Consider the following 12906-nt stretch of genomic DNA (forward strand, 5'->3'; position numbering starts at 1 on the left):
CCCAGACTTCTCTTCTCCACCAGCGGACAGCAGCGATACCTAAGCAATACGTAGGCTGCACCCGCGGATGGAAGCATCGTTCTCTATCACCATCCAAAACGGGGACCTTTTTGCTTCATCAATCTGTGTATAATATTCATCCTGCTCCTCCTCCTGAAACCTCACGTAATCACGCCGAACGTGCAATTTTTCTTAGGCCCACAAGGCTCAGTCATATAATTTTTCTAAACAATTTTTATACGTTTCAATGCTCATTAAAGCGTTGAAACTTTCACCTCAACCAATTTTTATTTTAACTGGGCTGCCTCCTGGCCTAGTTACCAATTAAGCCACATTAACCAAAGCGATTAATGGGTTTCACCTGCCCTCTTGGTTGGGCACGGGCAATTTTTCTGAGGTACATTAGTACTGTTGATACAGCAATTTTTGTGGGCCCTCACCTACAGTGTAATCAAATAAATTTTTAGCCCACCTGCATTAAACATGACAATACTACCTCAGCTGTGATGGGCAATGCAATGGGATATTTTTATGTACCGCCGGTGGGTTCCAGGGAGCCACCCATGCTGTGGGTCCACAGGGAGTTGTAAATGCATCTGTTTCCACTTCTAAAGAACCCCAGTCTGACTGGGGCATGCAGTGTGGGCCGAAGCCCACCTGCATTAAACATGACATTACTACCTCAGCTGTGTTGGGCAATGCAATGGGATATATTTATGTACCGCCGGTGGCTTCCTGGCACCCATCCATGCTGTGGGTCCACAGGGAGTTGTAAATGCATCTGTTTCCACTTCTAAAGAACCCCAGTCTGACTGGGGCATGCAGTGTGGGCCGAAGCCCACCTGCATTAAACATGACAATACTACCTCAGCTGTGATGGGCAATGCAATGGGATATTTTTATGTACCGCCGGTGGGTTCCAGGGAGCCACCCATGCTGTGGGTGCACACGGAATTCCCATTGCGGAGTTGTACCTGCCTGTGACTATATATAAAAAAACGCGGTCTGACTGGGGCATGCAGACACCTTGACAGAATGAATAGTGTGTGGCACATAGGTTCCCCATTGCTATGCCCACGTGTGCAGCTCCAGATGGAGGTGGCACAGGATTGGATTTCTCATTGCTTCTGTACAGCATTGTGGGCTATCGCCCCGCCACTTTTAAAGAGGGTCGCTGCCTAGCCGTGCCAACCCTCTGCAGTGTGTGCCTGCGGTTCCTCTGGCAGACGCACTTATAAATAGACATGAGGGTGGCGTGGCATGAGGGCAGCTGAAGGCTGGGCAGGGACAGTTTGGTGTGCGCTGTGGACACTGGGTCGTGGGGGGGGGGGGATTTGGCAGCATGTAACCCAGGAGAAGTGGCAGCGGAGTGTCATGCAGGCAGTGATTGTGCTTTGTTGGAGGTAGTGTGGTGCTTAGCTAAGGTATGCATTGCTAATGAGGGCTTTTCAGATGTAAAAGTTGTTGGGGGGGTGCCCACTCTTACTGCTATTGTGGCTTAATAGTGGGACCTGTGAACTTAAGATGCAGCCCAACATGTAGCCCCTCGCCTGCCCTATCCGTTGCTGTGTCGTTCCCATCACTTTCCTGAATTGCCCCGATTTTCACAAATGAAAACCTTAGCGAGCGTCGGCGATATACAAAAATGCTCGGGTCGCCCATTGACTTCAATGGGGTTCGTTACTCGAAACGAACCCTCGAGCATCGCGAAAAATTCGTCTCGAGTAACGAGCACCCGAGCATTTTGGTGCTCGCTCATCTCTAATTACAAAACTTTTATAACATTTTTTTAAGGACAGGGAGAAAAAAACTTGTAAATTCTACCATTGTTTGTTTCTTTACAGCATTAATCATGTAGCATAAATGATATGATAATTTTATTCTGTGGTCTGGTACGACTACGATATCAAAATTATTACTTTCTTTTTAGATTTTTCCACTTTTGCACAATAAAAACCTTTTGTGGATTTTTTTTTTTACATTGCTGTATTCAAGGTCCCAATACCTTTTTTTTGTTTTTCCAAGTACGGAGCTCTGTGATGGCTTTTTTTGGCGTGATGAGCTGTAGTTTTCATTGGTACCATTTTGGGGTCCATATGGCTTTTTTAAACACTTTTATTTCTTTTTTGGGAAGGCAAAATGAACAAAATAAGCATTTTGCCTGTTTTTTAGTTGTTTCTTTTATGATTTTTGCCATGCAGGATAGTCTGTTCAGTTTATTGTACAGGTTGTTACAGATACAATGATACCAAATACCCTGTTTCCCCAAAAATAAGACGCGTCTTATATTAATTTTTGCTCCCAAATATGCGCTATGTCTTATTTTCAGGGGGTGTCTTATTTCGCCGCAGCAAATCCATCTGTGGCCGCTAATCCCTCAATTGGCCAGCTTTGTGGACGAAATTTCTCAGAAATCTCGTCCACATGGGACAGCAAATCTGTCACGGCAAAGCTGTGAGAAGCCGGTGTTGTGGTGCGGATTCACCGGCCACAGAAATGGAAAAGCGTGCAGCCAGGTCGCTTCAAAACAAGCGGCTGAGTGCCGTGGGTTTTGAAGCAGCGCTTGTCCAGCGGATATCTCACTGTTTATCGCTGTGGCCAAACTGCGAGATTTCCGCTGGAAATATGCTCTGTGAGAACCCAGCCTTAAGAATCACACACAGGTTGCCTGACTCACACACAGAGCCATAAAAAAATAAGGGCTGTAAGGTAACGTACCTGTCTGCAGACAGAAGTTCCTGTACCACTTGTAAGCAGGAATGGTATTGCAGCTTCCGGCCACCAGGGGGAGCTCATCACAGCAGACATGTACAGCAGGAACAGAACGTACAGTATGGACTTTTCCAGCCAGCAAGGGGAGCTCACCACAGCACACTCGTACAGCACAGCAGGGACAGGAGAACAGCAGACTGTCTGCAGATCTACCTATACATCTGGAGGTAGGAGACAACGGGGATAGCAGCAGGGGACAGGCCTCTTGACTTGCCTGCACACATTACTATGCCTTACTATTGGGGGGTGCCTTATATTTGGGACTTCTGCAAATTTCAGGGGGTGCCTTATTTTTGGGAAAACACGGTATGTGGGTTAAGAAAAAAAATCCATTTATTTTATACAAATGAGAAAGTAAGCAATTTTAATTAGTTTTTTTTACATTTTTATGTCCCTGTAGGGGACTTGAACCATAAAAACTCTGATTGCATTAGCACTCACAATAGCGATCTCTGGCCATGGCAGGCCAAGCCAGCAGTGTATGGCGCTGTTGCAGCGGGAGGCTAACTATCAGTCACAGTTTATGTTCTATTGCGTTAAGTGCCCCCAGCCAAGACATAAACTAACATCCTGTGTTGTTAAGGGGTTAAAATGGGTTTTCCAAGAGATAGGTCATCATTCAAAACTAGGCAGACAACCCCTTTAAGGCTCTATTCACGTCTGTATTCAGGTTTTGGTTTCTAATGGATCAACAGAGAATCCCAGGTACGGATTCTTTTTAACGGATTATTTAGATGGAGCCTCCAAGAACAGAAACATTAGGCTTCATTTATATCGGTTTGGCATCCATATTAACGGATCGCAGTTTTTTTCAGTACAAATCATATTTTCTACCTTCCCTCCGGGTGGGCACATAGAAAACCGGATCTGTTAAATGGAACTAATAACAGATACAAATGCAAGGCCTGCCGTTGGGTCGGTTCTCCATTGGGAACAATGTGAAAAGAATAATGAAACTTCCCATCAGGCTTCTATTATTGTTGGATAGAAAAATAGCGCAGCAGGCTATGCAATGGTGTCTGAAGGAAACCTGACGGAACGGACAGCAGCTGAAATCCATGGGAAATTAAACTGAAATGTTTGTTTTTGTTTTTCTGGCTCAATCCTTGAAAAGAAGGGAAACCTGAATGCAAATATGAACACAGCCTGGAGGCTTATTCACAAGACCAAGATTATCGTCCAGGCTTTGTGTGATGCGGTTCTTCTAAAACTCGCACGTCTATTAAATCCATTCTTTTGAATGGATTTATTCACATGAGCTAATATTTGGGCGTTCCCTCGGAACGCCTCGCCCATTGTTATAAATGTGACTCTGAAACACATCACATGGTGCTCGCATGCTGTGCTATATGCATGCCATGCGATACAAAGTTTTCCATTGAAGTCATTGAAGATCGCAATATCACAGAAGTGAGGCGCTCTATACTCAAAAATGCTTAGCATCACTGTGAAGAATCACCTGTTGGCAACCAAGTTACTCAGCCTTATATCGCGCTCGCCCATTTGAATGTAGCCTAAGGATGGCTTCATACAGGTGCCCAAATGCGCATTCTTCGGCACAACGTATTTGCGCTATGAACAAGGCTGACTTGCGTGCAATTCGGTGCATTTTAATGTACTCTTTGCGCACGCAGGTTATGTTCATTTACCCACAGCAGACGAACACACCCCGATTTAAATGGTTATTTATGCTAATGATGTCCAGCTGCATTCTTTATTTCACAGAATTGCGCATCGTATTGCACATTTGCGCACCTCCCATAGACTTTTATGGGGATTTTCAGTGTGTAAATGCACACAAAAATAGAGCAGGTCCTATTTTTTGTGTGCACGCTCAAAAAAAGGAAATGGGAATAAACCCATTGAAGTCAGCGGATTCTGATCTCTGTGTATTGCGCACACAAATGTTGTACACAAATACGCCCACGTGAAGCCACCCTAAGAGTAATATTTCATTAGACTGGAAGGAAGTCACCTATCACAAATGCTACATATCAGAACTTTGGCGCTAGAGGTTTTCCCTGCTGAGAATATCAAAATTGTTAAAGCAACAGCGCCACCTGCAGGCCAAGCGGTGCAAGACACCGTGAATCAGTTTCCATGTGACTGCAAAGTTTTTGGAAACAACATAAGGCCTCTTTCACACGGACAACAGCAATATCGGAGCTACAAAATCACGGTGATATCGCAGCGCTGTTCCTGCGATTTGGTAGCACTGACCTTTTTTCTTGCGAAAAATTGCACATTGCTTCGCTGCTGCCAGCTATAAAATCGTGTGATAAACTTGTGCAATTTTATTGCTAGAAGGTTAAGCCCTACCCCTAAAATAAGGCCTAGCTGAAGTCCCTGAAAAAAAGAGAATACTTATCTAAAAGGCTCGGTCCGGTTCTCCTGCTGCTTTTCGGAGGTCCGCCGGGCGTCCTGCAGTCCTCATTCGCCCACAGAAGATCCCTTCCTGGTTGCAGGATACAAAAATCCCGCCTCTGGGAAGCTATGGCTCTGATTGGTTCATCGAGTCCTGTTTTGATTGGCTGAGTAGCGCTGGATGAACCAATCACATATTTTTTTTTATAGTGGAACAACTCCTCATCTCTGGCAATCCAGTGCTGAGCCATGCGGTCCTGCCAGTCTTTGTCTTGCAACAGCTACCACCTGATTGCTTGAGTTCTACATATAATCAGTATGCAGTGAGCTCCCTCTAGTGGTTGCTGCAAGTAGGCAAAAATTTATCATTAAAAATGAGTTGACTGGGTGCAATGCCATTTAAAAAAAATTGATCTAGGCCAGTTAAACTATAAAAGCAAGGGTACTTACCCATCCCTGCCCCAACGATCGAGTGTGGCAGGTTACTGGGAACTATGATTCCAGGATATTGGTACTTGCCTCTGACTGGATGCAGCGGCCAAGCGGTAGTCGTTCCTCAACAAAGACTGGACAGACGGCTAAGTATCGCTGGGTTTATTGTTTGAACAGATTTGGATCATGTTTGAAAAAAAAAATCATATGGTGCCCAAACTACCCGAGTGTTTCAGAGCCGGTAATAAAGGATTATATGGAAAATTAGATGCATAAAGAAAATCTCCTTCTACCGTAATCATTTTTATTCTCTGCTTTTGAAGAACGTCTTGGTATAACAACGTCCCAGAAGAATTCCTCAAACAGCGCTGCCCGCAATCTCCCCGCAACATCTCGCTGATTGCTGTAATTGAGTGTGTTCTTCGCCTCCCATCTTCTGCTCCACTGCTTGTCATTCCTTAATTTGTATCTGACGGTTATTCCCCCCAGCAATAAGAACCACCGTACGGGATTTGACTCTTATCTATCAACATTTTGCATAATCATGTTTACCTTCTAACATCGCCGGCAGCGTTGGCTTCTTATCTGTTTACCGCTCTGCATACATTTATCAAGCCTTTAAAGTTGGATCTTCAGAAGTTGGAGAGAACTGGGACACCTATATGTTCGGTGTGCCCTTGAAGTCCTGCGAAGTCTATCAAGTGTATAGGCATAGAGGAAAAGTTCTGTAAACTCTGACTAAATTCTCAACGGGGTAGAACTACTGTATGGGAATTTAAAGGGGCAGGATGGGGCAGCAATGTCTGTTCAGCAGAGGCCGGCTCATAAGCTGTGTTGTATGCTCTGAGTCAATAAGAAGTCTCTCCTGTGCTGCTCCTCCTCCCCTCTCACAGCATGCAGTTTCACACACAATGTTAAGGCACCAACAGCACCATAGTTTCCTGATTCACAGCTGGTACAGGGTCGTGTCACATATCAGGTGATACGTCAACCGATGCATGTGCAGTGTTATGTTAGCACTAGACACCGAGGAATAGATATCTCCCTTCAGTTCCAGCCAGAGGCGAAGCTAAAGGCTCATGGACCTTGGATATAAAAGTTCAATATGGGGGGCCCTGCCACAACTTTCCCCTGCATAATTGGGTCTCTTAAGAAGCCTATTGATGTAACACAAGCAGCCAGGGACACTGCTAGAATCTTAAAAGATTAGACACAGACGAAATATAGGGGGTCCCAATGCAAAATCCATGACATGGCCCACCCACCCATTCAGGTGCCATTTATAACAGTGGGGATTTTTTATATGATAAAGTGTCACCCCAAGTAAAGTATACTTTAAATACCCTAATCAAATATCAAACATTGAGGGGTTCCTGTTTATGGAGGTAGCCGCTGCCTCCATTCACTTGAAGGACTATCGGGCAGCAGTCCATGGTTTTATGCGCCTGACAGTCCCATGTAAAAGGTCCTTTAGCCAGCTCCTTTTTGCAAACAATACTGGTTAGCCTTTTTATACCTTTGTCTAGCATTTAGTTGTTCTGTGCTCACTGTTTAGGGATTCTACGCTCAGTGGTTCTCTACTCAGTTTTCCATGCTAAGTTCTCGAGGGCTCTTTGGCTTAGCTTTTCACGGTCAGACTTGCTTGTTCCTCTTAGACTTAGGACTCGGCCTCTCCTCAAACAGCAGGATCACCCTTTTCAGGACGGGTGCTCCTCTTTAGTGATTGGTCCAGTCTGACCAGTTCAGGAGGTAATTTGTCACTATTACTGTATTTCCTTATTGAGGTCTGTTCTGGTATCCTCCATTTTACCTTAGATATCCTATTATCTCGTCTGACTATGGAATTAATAGTTTACAGTAATACCAACCAATCAAAACACACATGCCACAAAAACTAATAAAGACCCTGCAGCTGCATCCCCCTCCTCTGTCTCCTATTTACTGTACCGTGTATTTTGTTCAAACCTTCCACATTTTATCAGTCTGCAGAGCAGAAAGTATTACAGGTAGGAAAAGGAAATTACAGGAAATGTAAGAATAACTCTTTTTTTGGTACACCTTAATAAATCTCTACATGAGCCCCATTGGTAGCATGAACAATATCCAGCCTGTACGCAGTGTCTTGCCACATTCTCTCCAATAGGTCCACTGATACAGTATAGATCGTATCACAGATGCAGGTTCCCAAATCTGGGAGATCATACACTGTAGTTGCTAATACACGGTCCTTTTCATAGCCCCTTTTAGATGAGACGATTTATCATTTGAATGAGTGAGTGACATCACTGTTAGCTCGTAAAAATAGATACGGTGCCAAAAGCACAATCCAGAACACTTTATAAGTGGGGCAACTAATGCATAGTCACATGGATCCAATCTAGAGTAATAGAAGGAAGACGGTACAGCATTCAAGGTGCAACATTTAAAAGTCCTTATTCCTCCAATGACATAATAGCAGCAATGTTTCAAACAAGAGCTCTCTGTCAAACATGCAAATACAATAAAGTGTCTCATATATATAGTGACTCAAGTTATCAGTCATATAGGCCCCTCCCAAGATAATGAGCTAATACACTTACATCATCTATGATCAGCCTTCCCCACAGCATGCAAATCCATCATGGCGCCATTCATATAATTTAGCATCAAGGCACTTTAAATGCACAGCCACGGGAACATAATCGCCAAACCCCGCAAGACAACGTTCGTACAACGTCACATACATGCGTCACTCAGTATATAAAAATTGGTAGATTATATTTGCCCAAGCGAAAAAGTATGCCATAAACACACTCTAATCTATCCACACCATGTGAGGATCTACGGATGAATCATCCAAGTCACAATAGAAATGAAAATATATTAAAAAGGGGATATCCCAACAGATTCATAGGAGCTCCGACAAGATAAATGTTTCTACTAATATATGCCAAGCCATCTCATAAATCACATGAAGATTTGCACTAGCGTGGGAATACCGTAATTGATCACAAATGTATAAGAGGTGTCCAATTATCCAAATATACTTTCATACTAACACAAGATAATTTGAGCAAAAAACGTCTATTGAGGATAGATAATGTGTATAGTGATCGATATCCCCAAATATCAAACAAGAGATCTAAATAAGAAGGAAACAAATTCTTATAAGGGTACACACCATGTAAGATAACCACAAATATGTATCAACCTATCAAAGATTATAAAAACACAATACAGTCAATCTTCAATTGTGTTCAACAAATGTTCGCATGAACTCGGGATCAACCGTACATAGGAACGCCCCTATAATAAGTGTACATCAGCCAAATGTGCATTCATACTAGTGCAGGATTACCCGGGTAAACATCGCCAAAAAGCGCATATTGTAATGGACAGTATGTATGGTCACTTCTACGAATGTTGTCTTGCTGGATTTGTTGATTATGTTTCTGCGCAGCTTAACCCTTTCCAATCCACTGTCTGGCGTCTTCCTACCTTCTATTTGAAGCTTGTACAGCTCCAATGTCAGAAAACATCCGACAGGGTATTCTTACCGTCTATTGCCAGCCACTCCGCTGTCAGAGCCTCTCTGGTGCACATACACTGACATTAGCCAGCAGATGGCACCATTGTAGAACAGCAAAAAGAGGAAGCTTTTTAGGAAACTCTGAATCCAAAATTGGATTGGAAAGGGTTAACTGCCCTGAAGCTGAATGATATGGATGGCGCCATGATGGATTTGCACGCTGTGATGAAGGTTGATCAGAGATGATGTCAGTGTATTGGCTCATTATCTTAGTAGGGGCCAATATAACGGATGGTAACTTGAGTCACTATATATATGAGACACTTTTCTGTATCTGTATGTTTGACAAAGACCTTTTGGTCGAAACGTTGTTGCTATTTTACCACGAATGCCGTCATGTCTTCCTTCCATGGTCAACGTTAGCAGATACATTGTTGGTTCATTCAAACTAGAATCATTCAGTCTTTCACATTCGCTGTATAAGTGAATGAAAAAAGACTGAATGTACATGTTTAAACCCAACAAGAGGTGAACAAGCAAATAATGATTTTTATGCCAGCATAAAATGAATGACGAGCGAAAAGTGAACAAATTATCATTTGTTGGTTGGTCATTGGTTCACATTTAGACTGAACAATTATCGTTGACTTTTGCTTGTTTGAACAATTTTTTAAAATAAGTGTTCTGTCTACAAACACTCTAAGCAGACTTTGAGTGAGTGAGCGAGCAGTGGAGAGGTAAGTGGCAGACAGGTAGCTGCATCAGTCCCGCTGACCACCCAGCAACTCTACGCACTGGTATCCAGGCATGAGTGTGCCGGACCTAGGGAATCAACTCTGCAGTATCTGAAGAGGAGAAAAGTGGTTTCAGATGAAACTTTGTCCATAGACTTCTTGGCCTATGGGCTATGCTCCCGCCATTGTGGCCTACACCACCTCAGCATGATTTCCCTAGGGGCACTAGTTAAAGGACTCCTGTTAAGGCTAGCTGTCCACGGGTGAGTTGTCATTGTGAGATCCACGGCGATAAATCGCCCGTGGACCTCGCATTACACACTTTCCATAGAATGACTATGGAAAGCGCAGTCCGCAGTCCGCCGTCCACAAGCAGAGAATCAGAGATTGTCTCCTTGCGTGATTCAGATCGCAGCATGTCGCGATTTACGCGATTCTCCCCAGTGAGTCTGTCTGTTAGATAGGCTCATTGTGGAGACCGGTCAGTGCTCCCCCTCCTCCCCCGTGGCGGAATATTGCTTAAGATATTCCGTCTCAGCCATGGACAGGGGGCCTAACTAAAATCACAAGTATACAGGTGAAACATGCGATTGATTCTTGAGAAAATCTTGAACTGGGATTGTGTTGTTACAAAAAAGTTGTTTACACCTCATTTAGAGGTTCCTAAACTGCGAGACTGTTTTCATTACATTGTTAGTAAGGCTTCATACGGGCATATTTGCACACACAAAATTTATGTGTACAATACGCAGTGAATAGAACCCATTGATTTCAGCTGGTATCCCGCTCGGCGCGCTCAGTGGGATACCAGCTGAAAGCTCCAAGAACAAAACAGCTGTATGCAGAAGATAGCACTCCCGCTGACTTCTGCATACAGTGGGAGCCGTCATTTACACACTAATAAGCTCTTAAGTAGCTAATTAGCTACTTAAGAGTTTATGTAAAGTGATCGCTCAAAACTGTCACTCAAACTGCCGTTTGAGCGATCATCTTGCCGTGTAAATGCACCATTAAAAAGCAACATTCGCTCCACAAAAACGCGGGGCTCATGCAAGAGCAAATAGACATATGCTCATGTGAAGCCAACTTAAAAGTTCTTAAGCATGGCATGTCCATTGTCAGTGTCTCATGTGTTATGGAAACCACTATCTATGATACTACAACCCTCCGACCAGGCCTATTATCGACGCTGGGGCCAAGGGTCTAGCCCAAGGGGAAGACCAAGCTAGCCTCCATTTCGTGAGACTGTCAGACCCAGAGGTGTGCCCAGCTCCATTACATGAGGGTTCTGCAATACAAATTCTGGCGCTGACTCCGGTAGACCCCAGTCCTGCCCGTGGCCTCTGCATTAGGTTGTATACCAGCTACGTGAGGATATCGGAAAGGATGCAACAAGTCACAGTATACGGGGCCAGTTACTGTACGTTCACCGAATGCAAATTGACCGATAATCCTGTCCTGCATTACACAACACCAAACATTCAATTTTGGGCTCTCCAGGATTCGTTCTCTGTAGACACGGGGGTTGTTCCCCATATCCGCAATATGGACTCATTTGACAACAAGATGTTTCCAAGAAAGTGACAGTCGGTGTTGATTCAATCAAGGATTTTATTAACCAATTCCTGACTATTCGGCTTATTGCCTGGCTTTCATTGTTGGACAATTTGCGCTTTATAAGGATACATACAAAGCCACATGTGCCGTACTCGATGCACTGCTGTTGGCGGTACGGTGAATTGTCTTGATTCTTGGTAAATTGATTTCTATGGATTTCTCTGAGACCCTGCTGGAATTTCTTCCACTTTCTCATTGGAAACACTTTGGTGACTGGAACTGTTCTAAAACAGTTTGGGGGAACTCAGCAAAGACCGTTGTACCACTAGACAGATTTGATAGATGAAGCCTAAAATTCTTTGAGTTCCTCTTTCATCTGCTAATTACATCCATTGTGCGTCATAATTCTATCACGTTGGTTGAAGTGTGGGAGGTTTGAACGGAACACTCTGGAGACAGTGGAGGTTTCTGAACATTTATACTAATCCTACAGTCAGGGGAACAGGAAGTCAGGTTACTGGAAAGTGTGAAAGATGCCAAATTTTGCCAAGCAAGATACATTACAAAGTCTCCTGTATTTGTATCCATTTGGCCACACACAGACTCTGCGGGACAAAAAGGACATTGTTATCTTCCTTAATCAGGATTTATTCTATACTTAAAGAGTTAACAATAAAAAAACGCTTTCTGTAAAGAAAAATAAAAAATCCTCCAGTGTACATAACGTAATATATAAGGGGGAGAAACCTTCCGATTGATCCATCTATAAGGGCTTATTCACACAGACAGTTGCACTACGTATTAAGTGTGCAAAATTTGTGAGAAGCTGGCCTAAAAGATGGAGGTGGGTGATGTTGTGAATGGCGTGGTAGTAAGCAAGCAGAGTAAATAGCGGTGCAGCAAAATCAAACATTTTACTATCCACATGCTTTATCATTCCCTGGAAGGGCACAAACTTCAAACGCAGTATAACCTAATGGCAGTCCTGAGTCCTGAGCACTGTAACACGTGGGCCGAACACCCACCCTTTTAGACATGGACTAAGATGGGCTTGCCACCCAAAAGTATACAGTCTGTGTCCTAGTCCCAGGAGAGATCCCTAGATTCAGGAGTGATGGTCTCTAGATCAGCCTGGCCAGGATCTTCTCTCTTCATGGCACCGTCCACTTATGTATACTCTTCAGCAGTCTCTCTTTCCTTGGCACTCAACTCTTCCAGCGGAACACAAGCACACTCTGGCAACAGCTCAGCACTCAACAGGGGTATTTCTTTATTGCTGGCTTCATCTGCTCGGTTGCCCCTTTACAGGAACAACCTCCTCAAACTTCCATGGGAGCACACAGCTACAGCTCCTCTGCAGCAAGCAGCAACTGCTCAACATGGTGAAGTCACATATGTCTTCCTTGCTTTGTCATCTTGGGCCTGGCTGAGTGACGATTCACAGCCATCCCTGGTCAGGGCTCTGTAACTTCACTTGGATGTGGCAATTGCTACAGCAGACTTTTTCACAGACCTACTTGTCATGCTTGCCTCTAAACG

The sequence above is a fragment of the Eleutherodactylus coqui genome, chromosome 3, assembly GCF_035609145.1.
Source record: "Eleutherodactylus coqui strain aEleCoq1 chromosome 3, aEleCoq1.hap1, whole genome shotgun sequence".
NCBI classification, from domain to species: Eukaryota; Metazoa; Chordata; class Amphibia; order Anura; family Eleutherodactylidae; genus Eleutherodactylus; species Eleutherodactylus coqui.